Source organism: Callithrix jacchus, chromosome 5 (genome assembly GCF_049354715.1).
Source record: "Callithrix jacchus isolate 240 chromosome 5, calJac240_pri, whole genome shotgun sequence".
Taxonomy (NCBI): Eukaryota; Metazoa; Chordata; class Mammalia; order Primates; family Cebidae; genus Callithrix; species Callithrix jacchus.
In genome coordinates, this window is record NC_133506.1 from 122869338 (window position 1) to 122881864 (window position 12527).

The window sequence follows — 12527 nt, forward strand, 5'->3', positions numbered from 1 at the left end:
CTTTACAGTTCCCAGCAACCCTGCTATCCATAAGCCTTGAAAGAGTTGCAAATGAATGTCATCACTACCGACTAAAGCCAGGCACTGGGTTATGCCCCCATTTGCACGCCCCAGCTCCCTCCTGGAAATACCTCTGCCAACTAATAATTTACTGCCTTTGTTTCTGTAATCCCCCTCCTCTGCCTGTTCTTGCTCATGCTGCATATGAATTAGCAAATCAATGAAGTAAGGTCGGATGTCCAGCAAACGGACAATGGCATAATTTTGCCTAATTTTCCCCCTTTTAGCATTGTAAGCCTATAAAAGCGGGAGAGAAGCTGCTTCTTGGGGAGCTCAGTGAATGAGGCTGTAGCCCCCCACAGCTCCTGGCCAAATAAAAAGCCACTTCCTTCCTCAGTTTGGTGTTCAAGAGGTTTGTTTCTTGCCGCTCCTGCTTCAGTGGCTGTGTAGCCACTGCCTTAACTCACACCGAGACACAAGCAGTTTCATCCACCTCTGCTTTTGCATCATTAGGGCAACTGTCAACAGTGAAAACGACAAAGGCATCTAAGTACTACCATGGAAAGTGGTTTGACCTCAGAGACCCTCCGGTCTTATAGACCCTCTGGCAGTCCACAGAACGTGCCTTGAGAATGGAAAACGAAAACTTCAGGATAGGTTTTCACAGTTTTGTTTTGGTTGTTTTAACAACAATAAGTACATAGATAAACTTAAAACATCTTAGTGTGTCTAAAAGACGAAAGCTTGCTCTTTTTTTTAAAAGACTTAAGAATTTGCAAGCATGACTGAGCACAGTGTCTCATACCTGTAATCCCAGCACTTTGGGAGGATCCTTTGAGCCCAGGTTGAAGACCAGCCTGGACAACATAGAGAGAACCCATCTCTACAAAAAAAAAGAGCCGGGTATTGGTGCTACAGGGACACACCTATAGTCCCAACTACTTGGGAGGCTGAGGTGGGAGGATCACTTGAGCCCAGGAGGGTGAGGCTGCAGTGAGACACCACTGTACCACTGTACTTCAGCCTGGGCAACAGAGCAAGACCCTGTCTCAAAAACAAACAAAAAAGAATCAACAAAGAATATACAATTATCAAACACAGAAAATGCTAAGTCTGTGCACAGATCAACTCACTCTGGCTCAGTGAGAGAGTAAGGGCATCTCTAAGGCAAAGCAAAAGCAAACTGCTGTCCAAAGTCCTGTCTGAAAAAATAGTTTATTGGTCAAGTTCAAAAGTTCAACTACCTGGCCAGGCACAGTGGCTCATGCTGGAATCCCAGCACTTTGGGAGGCCGTGATCATGCCATTGCACTCCAGCCTGGGTGACAGAGTAAGACTCTGTCTCAAAAGGCAGATGGATCGCCTGAGGTCAGGTGTTCAAGACCAGTCTGGCCAACATGGTGAAACCCTGTATCTACTAAAAATACAAAAATAAAAATACTATCTCTATTACAAATACAAAATATAATACAAAAATACCAAATAAAAAATACAAAAATTAGCCAGGTGTGGTGATGCATGCCTGTGATCCCAGCTAATTGAGAGGCTGGGACAGGAAAGTCGCTTGAACTGGAGAGGCAGAGGTTGCAGTGAGTTGAGATTGTGCCACTGCACTCCAGCTGGGGTAACAGAGACTCCATCTCAAAAAAAAAAAAAAAAAAAAGTTCAACTATCTAATTATGTCAATGAACTGGAAGGAAATTTAGATAACTGCTCTCAGAAACCAAGAATAACAATATTTTTTAAGCTGAGGTATAGTTTTCTTACGTTGGAGTATTTAGCAGTTTCAGCCACTGCAAATGATCCTTCAGACCAGGAAAACTGATGACTTAGTCTGGTTTTTAGTAACAAGCAACACAGACCAGCCACATCTGAGTTTGCATTTGTGAGTTCATTCATGGGAAGTATTTTTTGCAATGCTCGCAGTATTCATCATGTACATATAGTCTACATATAAACAGGAAAAAGCATCCCCAAATAATGATGAAAATACAAATTAAAAAATCATTAATCAAAAAAAATTTCTCTTGGTATCATCTATAAAATTAAAGAGAGATTCCCAAGGTAGAAATCCATTAATATATTTGCTATAAACTTTCGTGAAAGGGATGGGGGAGATGTTGAACCAGTCCTCACCTTCACTCCAAGCCTGGCATAGCATCTGGCACTAGGAGGCCAATAGCTGGTACTTGTTTGTTGAACAAGGGAATGAATACACAAATGAATGAGTGAACAAAGCAGATGATGAGAGACCAGTAGGATCTACCAACTAAGTCTGATTTCTATGTGGTGCTCTCAGAATATCGAAGACTTCTGATTTTATCTATCTAAATACAAGCCTATTCTCAAATACGGAGTTTTAAAATATTGATCATTTCTAATATTCCCAATCCATCTGAGAGAGTGACAAGATATACTCTATAGAGCTATCAGGTATACTAACTCAAGCAACAGGCATTGGCTTTCCTAAGTGTTTCCCTCCCTAGAAAAATAATCTATCATAAATGCGAATTCATCAATGGAACAGAACATGGTACACAGGAGTCCAAGACAAAGGAGTGTCACCTGCCTTGTATGCAAAAATAGAGTAGGCACAGGTTAAGCATGGTACCCCCTAAGGACTCGTGGCAGCATCCAAGACTTCCAACAAGTGAACTTGAGGAGAAAGGGACCACAAACCCCTAAGCCTTATTCACGCCCTGCCTCCAACCCATCCCACCCTGGTATGTTGTGTCTTTCATGAGTGAACATCACAATGCTTCCGATACTCCCTCCAGCTTTTACTTATAAGAGGTAACTCCAAAACTTACCAAAAAATTAAGGTTTTCTGATAACTGACAACCACTATTTCAATCAAAAGTGCTATACTTCTCACACATCAAACCAACTAATGAGCAGCAAATTAACTGCTTGTTCTTGACCTTCTCTTTTTCTGCTCTTATTACTAAAAAGGTAAAATGAAATGAAGACTTGTGCTGAAAATGCATTCAGTAAGACTATAACCAATTCATTTAAAAGCTAGATAAATCAAAAAAGGCAAAATGAGGTAACAGAAGACACACATGGACATTCCCAGTTAGACAAGCACACACAAACATATACATGATGCTTTAATGCCCACGTTGGATTTCTGTCATTGATTCAAATAACTAGTTGACACAGATTAAATGTATTCCCCCATTTTTACAAACTAGTTTTCAAAGTTCAAGTTATAATACTAAAATATTTGACAACCCGGAGACTAAAGTAATGCCCTAAAATGCAGTGCTCTGAATAAATTATATCGTTACAAAGGTACTAATTAATTAATAATCAATGGAATATAGTCAACTCAATCTCATAGCCAAAAGGTCTTTTTAAACACTGGATAATTGGTCTGAAATTCTTTTCCTTCCAAATATGTTTCTTTTTTCATAATTTCAGTTTATCTACAAATAACATGCCATGAACCTATAGTTGCCTTTGACAACATATTTTGATTACAGCATAGTTTCCAGTAAATCTTTACATTGTATACCATCCATCCACCCAAAAGAGGTACAGAAAGTGAATTAGTGTCAACGCCAATTTTTATGATATGTAATTGAGCATAACCTCTTTGGAGGATGGGTGGTTCCAACTACCAATTACATAAATGCTCAAATCCTCACCCAACCTATTTCCAAAAGATGAATTTCAGCTTTTAAAGAAACAATGATTTTAAACTGCTTATCCATTATTTCTAAGAAACACACATAAAAATGTATACCTATGTTAAAGCCAGACTTTCAGTGGTGCTTGCAATGTTCAAGAATAAACATCATAAATCTTGGCAAGTTAGAAAACTGTAAAATTCAGTTAATGAACCATAAAATACAACACTTTTTTTAACTAATATGCTAATTAAACTGTAAAGAAAAGGAACTCTTAACAAAAAAATGTAAAGCATTCTTCAGAGTAGCAGAATCACATGAACTTCAAATGTGCATATACAAACTATATTTTCAGTCTAGCACAATTCCTGGGAAATGTTTAGGTCCAAATAAATAATGCATAGATGGTACATTAGCCCATTCTCACACTGCTATAAAGAAATACCTGTGATTGGGTAATTTATTTAAAAAAAAAAAAAAGAGAGAGAGAGAGAGAGGTTTAACTGGCTCATGGTTCTGCAGGCTGTCCAGGAAGCATAGTGGCTTTCGCTTGGCTTCTAGGGAGGTCTCAGAAAATTTATCATCATGGCAGAAAGCAAAGCCAGATCAAACTTTCTTGCAAGCACAAGTGCTGTGGTGGGGGGAGATTCTATACACATTTAAACCACCAGTTCCTCGAAAACTCATTATCATCGTAACAGCACCAAGGTGATGCTGCTAAACCATTCACGAAGGATCTGCCCCCATGATCCAATCACCTCCCACCTGGCCCCACCTCCAACACTGAGGATTATAGTTCCACATGAGATTTGGGTGGGGCACAGATCCAAACCTTTTAAGATGGATAAAACAAATGGAAAAAAAAAAAAAAAGATGGCTAAAGAGTACAATTCTTAAATTTAACTCCTACTTCAACAAGATGTCCACTGGACAAGCAATGTATTAGTTGCTCTGAATCTATGCAATTGTGTAAAAATATTAAAACCGAGGCTGTCATTTTAAAGCAACAAAGACTGTCTAGAGATCACATGGGAAAGACCTTTAGAAGTGCAATCGTTTTCTTAAAATTAGATTTCCTGGAAAGGAATTTTCCTCTACAGATCAAGAAGTTGCCAGCAATTCACAGTCCCTTAGAAGCAGACATGAGCTCTTTTCTCCAGGCAAGGTAAAACCCTGCTCTGAGCTGACATCCCTCTCTCATCTGGTAGACAGTGCAAGGCATGGCAAATGGGTGGAAAAGAATGAAAGTAGATGGCCCTGTAATTTTACCTACCTGGAATCAGGTTCTAACCACCCAAACCCATTAGCCCAACTGAGCCAACGCATTCTTTAAATTATAAGTTCTGATCACCATCCAACTTCAGCACAAAGGATTCCTATCTACCGGTATCTTTTCTATGACATTTTTAAAAACCTGGAAAAGCTACAATGCTTCATGAAGCTGCCTGGGCAGAGTTTTCTGCCCTGCCATACACTCCTGGCAAAGGGGGCTGAGAATTTTGCAGGCATGATATAGAAAGTGATAATTAGCCACCTGGGAATCAGTTTTATTTTGGATTCCAAACAGACCCTTAGGTGGTCCAGATAAGCCTTTTGTTCATGGAATGTCGTCAGCATCTGTAAAATGGGGATCTTTTTATAAAAAACTTTGAAAGCATCCAACAAAACTTTCTTTTTAGAGCAAGTCACCATAGTAAAGTGACTAAACCCACAAAGAAGCCACATTTCTAATTCAAAGCTGCTTCCTCCCACCCTATTCCTTAATGGGAGACCTGTAGTTAAAATGAGCAAGAAATCAATGTACTGAAACCCAGAGGCAAATTTCTGTTATCCCGTTTTCCTAGACATCTGTAGCAGGGGATTTGGAGTATGTTTGGAAACTGGCAATCATTCTAATGGGCTGCTGCCAGCTCCCATCACTCAACCCACTAACTTGATGATGACAGAGCAAACTGGGGCAGGCATTCAAATCTGACAGCTGGCTGGAGAGAAGGGAAGGAAGCCACATTTTTTTAATGAAAAGATGAAAATAATGTATTCCATTTTCCTCCACACCAACCATAATAATTGTCCACAGGAAGCCCCTGAAACCCACTAATAGGAACACAGCCAAAAGAAATTTGGCAGAGTGCAGCAAAGCATATTCTCCTACCAAAATGCTTGACTTTTTCAAGTTTAAAGAAAAAATTACCAATGACGAGCCCAGACAGCCATCTGCCAAGAACCTTCCATCTTCTCCATTCAGGCATTTGTACCTACTGGGAAGGATTACTTTTACATGTGAAGGAACAGGGATTGAATTATTGGATTATAAACCCTTAGAGAAATATGCTTCATCTATCAGGAACTTCTAAATTTACATTTTAAGGCCAACTAAATCTTTAAATGTCTACTCAAACTGTGAAATTCAAATAGCGATTACACAAGAGCTGGGTTTTTCTCCCTATTATTAATGAATACGCAGCAAGAGAAAACGGATGCTGGAAGATCTAGTGGTACCACTAAATATAGGTAGATGTTTTTCATGTGAAGCAAGGGCTGGACCTGATCCAGAAAGCATCAGAGGGGAAGGAACAGCCTGTGGGTCAAGGAAAGCAGAGAGATATCGCTGGTTTGAGTCCCAGTTCAACACCACTTTGCCAAAGCACCATTTCAAGAAAATGAGAAGTGAACAGAAAACTCTGGGTTTAAGTAATGACACCTTAGGGACAGCAGGTTCACCATCTGTGAAATCCCCTATGGCCTTCAAGAAGCTTCATTCCCACACTGCCTTGCATGTGGAGTGCACGTGGTGTTGGCACCTTGGGGAAGGGAATGGAGACCAGCCCATGGACAATAGCTGTGCCCTGCCTTCTCTCCTAATGGGAGAGACAGGGGCAGGCTGAAATCCAAGGAAGAGTGGTTTCAATCCCATCAACAAGGCCTACCACTATCTTGGCATGGTGGCTCATGCTATAATCCCAGCACTTTGGGAGGCTGAGGTGAACGGATCACTTGAGGTCAGGAGCTTGAGATCTACCTGGCCAACATGCTGAAACCCCATCTACTAAAAATACAAAAATTAGCAGGGTGTGGTGGTGGGTGCCTATAATCTCAGCTACTCGGGAGGTGAGGCAGGAGAATGGCTTGAACCCAGAACATGAAGGTTTCCATGAGTCAAGACCGTGCCCCTGCACTACAGAGTGAGACACTGCCTTTTTAAAAAAGGCCTACAACTCCCTTTCCAGCAGCCAGCATGGCAGTGTGTGGAACAGAGATCAGGGAGCTAAGACAGAGGATTCAGGATGAAAAACAAGTTTGGTGTTTGCCTTGCAGTCTTGCTTCTTCGTATTTGGGTAGTTGCTAAGAAGACAAACAGGTTCCAGCAATTCTCAAACGTTGCTGCTGACTAAGGGACTAAGGGACAAACTTGATGCTAACTTCCTATGGTTTGTAAACAGTAATCTGCCAAAAATAAGTAAGTAAAAGAACAAGAACTAAAGACATGAACACTAAGAATAGTACCCAACCACCCTTGGCACTTTGGGCAGCGTGATGCTGCAATGTGTTATCATAGGAAGCTTTCCCTTCCACTGCCCCCTGAAAGAGTCAAGAATAGGAAGCAGCTACTTGGCCAGGTTATTTGAAAGCTGACGTTTCTAGAAACAGGGGATATTTCCCATAATGCCTTTTCCAGAAAGACAAAGTGAAAACTACCAACAAGCATTTCCTGGGCTTCTCCTGGCACAAGGGCCTGCTCAGGATACTGTCATGTAAATTAATATTTGTCACTCTCTTTCCAGGCACCCAGGAATTGCAGTCCTCTGTGCCACAGAGACTGGGGAGCTAGGGCTGAGGATTCAGGGTGGAATAGCAAGTCTGGTGCTTGCCTGCAGGACAGCCAGCTGACTGCTGAAGCTGATTGCTCCAACATGATGAAGCGTATGTAGCTAGGGAAAAACTGTAGCCAGCCTTAAATCATAGCGTAAGCAAAGGGCTCTTCCCTAGACTATGTCTCATTTGCCATTTGAATAACCAAAAATCAACAACCTGAGCAATAAATAAAATAAAGGAATTTGTTGGATCCACTGAAAAGTTATACTTATTCAGATTTATTATGCCCCATTTCCCCATGCATTATATTTAAACCTCTGATTTTTTTTGTAAAAATAACATCATTATTGAAAACTAATGTTATGCTGCAAAGCTCTATGACTTGAATTGTTCATAAATGGATTTATGGCTTACTGCTGAGTTTCCTGAAAGATTATACTGTATGCATTTTCCTTCAGTTTCACCAAGACCATTAATAAAGATATCCCTATATCAACATTTGCCCTCCTGCAGGGAGCTAGGTATTTACACCTGAAAAAACTTTCACTTAAATTGCTTTAATAGGTTTTAAGTAAAACACTACTCCCAGTGATTTATTTTTCCCTTTGATTGGCCAAGGATTTGAATTATAGCTCACAGGGTAAATTCATAAATAATCATGCTAGCACCTCATTTAGGAGAATAATACAGTAGGAGCTGCAGGTTTCTATCTGCCCACTATTGAAGCCTCCTAAACAGTATAGAGTTGTGTAGGTGTGTATGAAATAATAATTACCCAATATAGGCATCTCTTTCTCACCCCTAAATCAGGGTCAGGAATGAACATCTCCTTTGCAAGCTAAATTGGAAAGCAGATGTGTTTCAAAGGATAATCGGAGCTTCTTAGTTTTTAAAACATGTAATATTTTAAACCACATTGCAACAATCTCAGTATGTCCACAGCGTAAGATTCCTCAGCATAAGCCACCAATAAGAATGGAAGGGACACTATCATTTAAGACACTGGACTGAAAAAAAAAAAAAACATACAGTACAGTATAACACTGTTAAAATAACAATGTCGCATACTCAATGACAGCTCAAAATCTTGAGAATAAAGAAACCAATCAATCCATAAATGCAACTAAAAGGACCACCATGTGCAGAAAAGAAACCAAAACCACTGTTCTTGCTGAAGGTGGAACCAAGACAGGCTCCAGTATTTAGGAGCTTGCTCTATCCAACTCTGTCTACTGTCCCTATTTTTCCCTTATAATTAAATTTTTCATCTTCATTAAAAAAAAAAAAGAACTTCACAAAGCTTTCAGCCCATCCCTTCCAGTGTCTTCTAGAACATGGTTCTATTAATGATTCCTTCTTTACCCTAAATCTTCAACTTCTCCTTCAATACCAGGAAATAAATCAGTGTTCTGGTAAGGAGTGACGTCTTCACAGGTTATGAGACAGACACTGGGCTCTCTTACTGCCTGTGTCACTCAGAGCCACCTGACATCCTTGTACCTCAGTTTCTCATTCATAACACTGGGAACAGTAATTGTCCCAACATCTCAGAGTGGTTGGATGGATTCGATGCACTCATTGACACAGAGCTGTTGGATGTAGCTGATACGGAGCAAGTCCTCCAAAATGGCAGCTGCTTTAACAACCTCTTCCCTTGCCATATAATGTAACATGCTCAAGTCTCTCACATTCTTTAAAAAAAAAAAAAAATACTTTCTTGACTTCTTTTTGACGTTTCCCTTTTTCCTTCTGAGTTTCCTGAAGGAGTCCTCCATAGTCACTCTATGGCCATCATAAACATTTACCTGAAATTAGCTTCCCACAACCACCAAGCTTCTAAAACTGCCTGGGCAAAAGTCCTAAGGATCTTCACACCACCCTCCATGCTGCCAACCTATTCAGTCTCTGTGTCTTGACACTGCCAAGAGACTCCATCTTTACATTCTGGAACTTCTTTTGCTATGTCTGAAGTTGCTGACCACTCTCTCATTCTGGAACCTTTCTACTTTCCCAGCCCCTGAGACACGACCCCTCTTAGTCCATCCCTAATTCTCACTCTGTGGCTCCTTGGTGGGCTGCTCCTCTCTCTGCCCTCCAACACAGGGGATGAGTCTGCTCTCATCGTTTTAACCACTGCATACATCCAATAAGAACTAGGAGTACATCTCTATCTGAATCTGTCAAATTTGACTCACAAACCCAAGGCAAACTGGGCGTCACCATTTGTATCTTCTACGGACACATCAAACCCAAGAAGTCCAAAATGGAACTGATCCTGTCCACCCTCAGCTTCTATTCTTACATTCCTAATTTCAGATCACAGAACCGCTACCAGAAATCTGGGGTTATCTTCAATGTTCCCTCTGTCTCATCACCCACACACTTAACAGCAAATGGTTACAAATTCTTTGAAGTACTTGGCAGGTTTTCTCCCTTCTCCTCATCCTTACTACCACTGCCCTAGTTCATTCCTTATCTTGCTTGAACTTTCACAAAAACCTCTTACCTAATCTCTCTGCCTCTGCCTCCACATCGCCCTCAGAGTGGTCTGCACAGACCACAGAGCTGTCCACATCACTGAATGTTTCATGGGCTTTCCGTCAATGAGTGAGTAAAAACCACGTTCTCTGACATACATCCAGCCAACTTCTTTGGCCTCATCTTCTGCCTATCATCTCCCTGAATGTCATGTCCACAAAGCACTGTGGTTTCCTATGCAAGTTTTCCCTTTTTTCAAGTGGGTCCAGCCATAGGCACTCCACTCACAGCCCCCGAATTAGCAGGTGAACTCCTACCATCTTCTAAATTCAGCTCTGGCTTTACCTGCAAAAAGCCTTCTTTATCCCACATCGCAAGCCAACCTGGTTAGTGCTTCCTTTCCCCATCTCTCACCCGGGCTCCTATGGCAACCCATGGCCACCTCCCTTTGCCGCTTCATTTGCCCATTCCTACAAAACATGGCTACCTCTCATCAGTTCCTCGAGGGTGGGAACTCTGTCCTGATTATCTTCATGTTCTCAACTGCCACATAGGACTCAACTAATATGAACCGAACTGAGAATATCCGTACTAAATTATGAGCAAAAAGAAACACCTCACTTAAATACTTAAAAGGAACAATGTCTGGAGAGTCTCGTACAACCGATACTCTGAGACAGGTATCAATATAGACATATATGGTGTCCTCATGCTCCCTTGGGGAATACAGCAGCAAACACAGATAAATCACTAATCACAATACTTTAAAATTTATTTATAACCATAAGGAAAAGCTTGATATAATAAACAATAGATTGTCTTCATGCCCATTAGGATGGCTACTGGTTTTTTGTTTGTTTTTTGAGACGGAGTTTTCGCTCTTGTTACCCAGGCTGGAGTGCAATAGTGCAATCTCGGCTCACCACAACCTCCGCCTTCTGGGTTCAAGCAATTCTCCTGAGGATGGCTACCGCTTTTAAAAGGTGTTGGCAATGATGTAGAGAAATTGGAACCTTTGTGCACCGCTGGTTAGTAAAATGGTGTAACCACAATGGAAAATTGTGTAGAAGCCCCTCAAAAAATTAAATAGAACCATCATGTGATCCAGCAATCTCAATTCTGGTTATTTATCCTAAAGAACTGAAAGCAGGGTCTCAGAGATAGTTGCACGTCCATGTTCACAGCAGCACTACTCAAGAGTAGCCAAGAGAAGAAAGCAACAAGGAGTCATTTGATAGGCAGAGAGTTTTAGTTTTGTAAGATGAAAAGTTCTGGGGGTCTGTTTCAAAAGGTGAATATAGTTAGCCCAGGCACAGTGGCTCATGCCTATAATCCCAGCACTTTGGGAGGCTGAGATGGGCGGATCACTTGAGGTCAGGAGTTTGAGACCAGCCTGGCCAACATGGCAAAACCCCATCTCTACTAAAAATACCAAAGTTAGCTGAGCATGGTAGTGCGTGCCTGTAGTCCCAGCTACTCAAGTGGCTGAGGCATGAGAATTGCCTGAACCCATGAGGTGGAGGTTGCAGTGAGCCAAGATTGTGCCACTGCACTCCAGCCTGGGTGACGGAGCTAGACTCCATCTCAAACAACAGCAACAACAACAGTGAATACACAACACTACTACCAAACCATATGCTTACAAGTGGTTAAAATCATAATTTTATTCATTGACAGATTTTTAAAAATGACGAAGATCTCTAACACAAAAATCTGAAATCTGAAATGCTCCAAAATTTGAGACTTTTTAAGTACCAACATGATGCTCAAAGGAAATGCTCACTAGAGCATTTCAGATTTCAGATTTTTGAATTAGGGATGCTCAACCTGGAAGAATTATGCAAATATTCCAAAATCTGAAAAAATCCCCAATCAGAAACATTTCTGGTCCCAAGCATTTCAGATAAGGGATACTCAATGTATATATCTATACAATGTTATATTATTCAGCCATAGAAAGGAAAGAAACCTTGTCACATGCTACAACATGTGGGTGATCCTGGAGGACATTACACTAACTTGTGAAACAAGCAGATCACAAAAAGATAAATACTGTATAATTCCATTTATGAGATAGTTGTAGTAGTCAAATTCATAGACACAAAGTAGAATCATAACTGCCAAAGGCTAGGGGGAAAAGGAAACTAAGAGTTGCTGTTTGAGAGGCAAACTGTTTCAGGTTTACAAAATGAAAAACTTCCGGAGGTCTGTTTCAAAAGGTGAATCCACTTAACACTACCAAACCTATGGTTACAAGTGGTTAGGACTATAATTCTTCTGTCAGACGTCTTTTACCACAATTTTCCATGCAGATTAACAACTGTTGATTGAAATTTTGAAGAATTTAAAAGGAATATCCAAAATTTCATTTACTGCTTTAAAAAAAAAAAAATGCTGTTCAGGCCAAGCACGGTGGCTGATGCCTGTAATCCCAGCACTTTTGAGAGGCCAAGGCAGGTGGATCAAGAGATCAAGAGATTGAGATCAACCTGGCCAACATAGTGAAGTTCCGTCTCCACTAAAAATACAAAAAACAGCTGGGCATGGTGGTGCGCACCTGTAGTCCCAGCTACTCAGAATGCTGAGGCAGGAGAATCTCTTGAAC

General features: G+C 40.8%; 1 protein-coding gene across 4 annotated transcripts in view; it reads right to left on the reverse strand.

Annotated features, from left to right (window-relative positions):
* The window catches only part of PRKCA (protein kinase C alpha), a 490912-nt gene that overhangs the window by 383248 nt on the left and 95137 nt on the right, over nucleotides 1-12527 (reverse strand). The window lies entirely within an intron of this gene.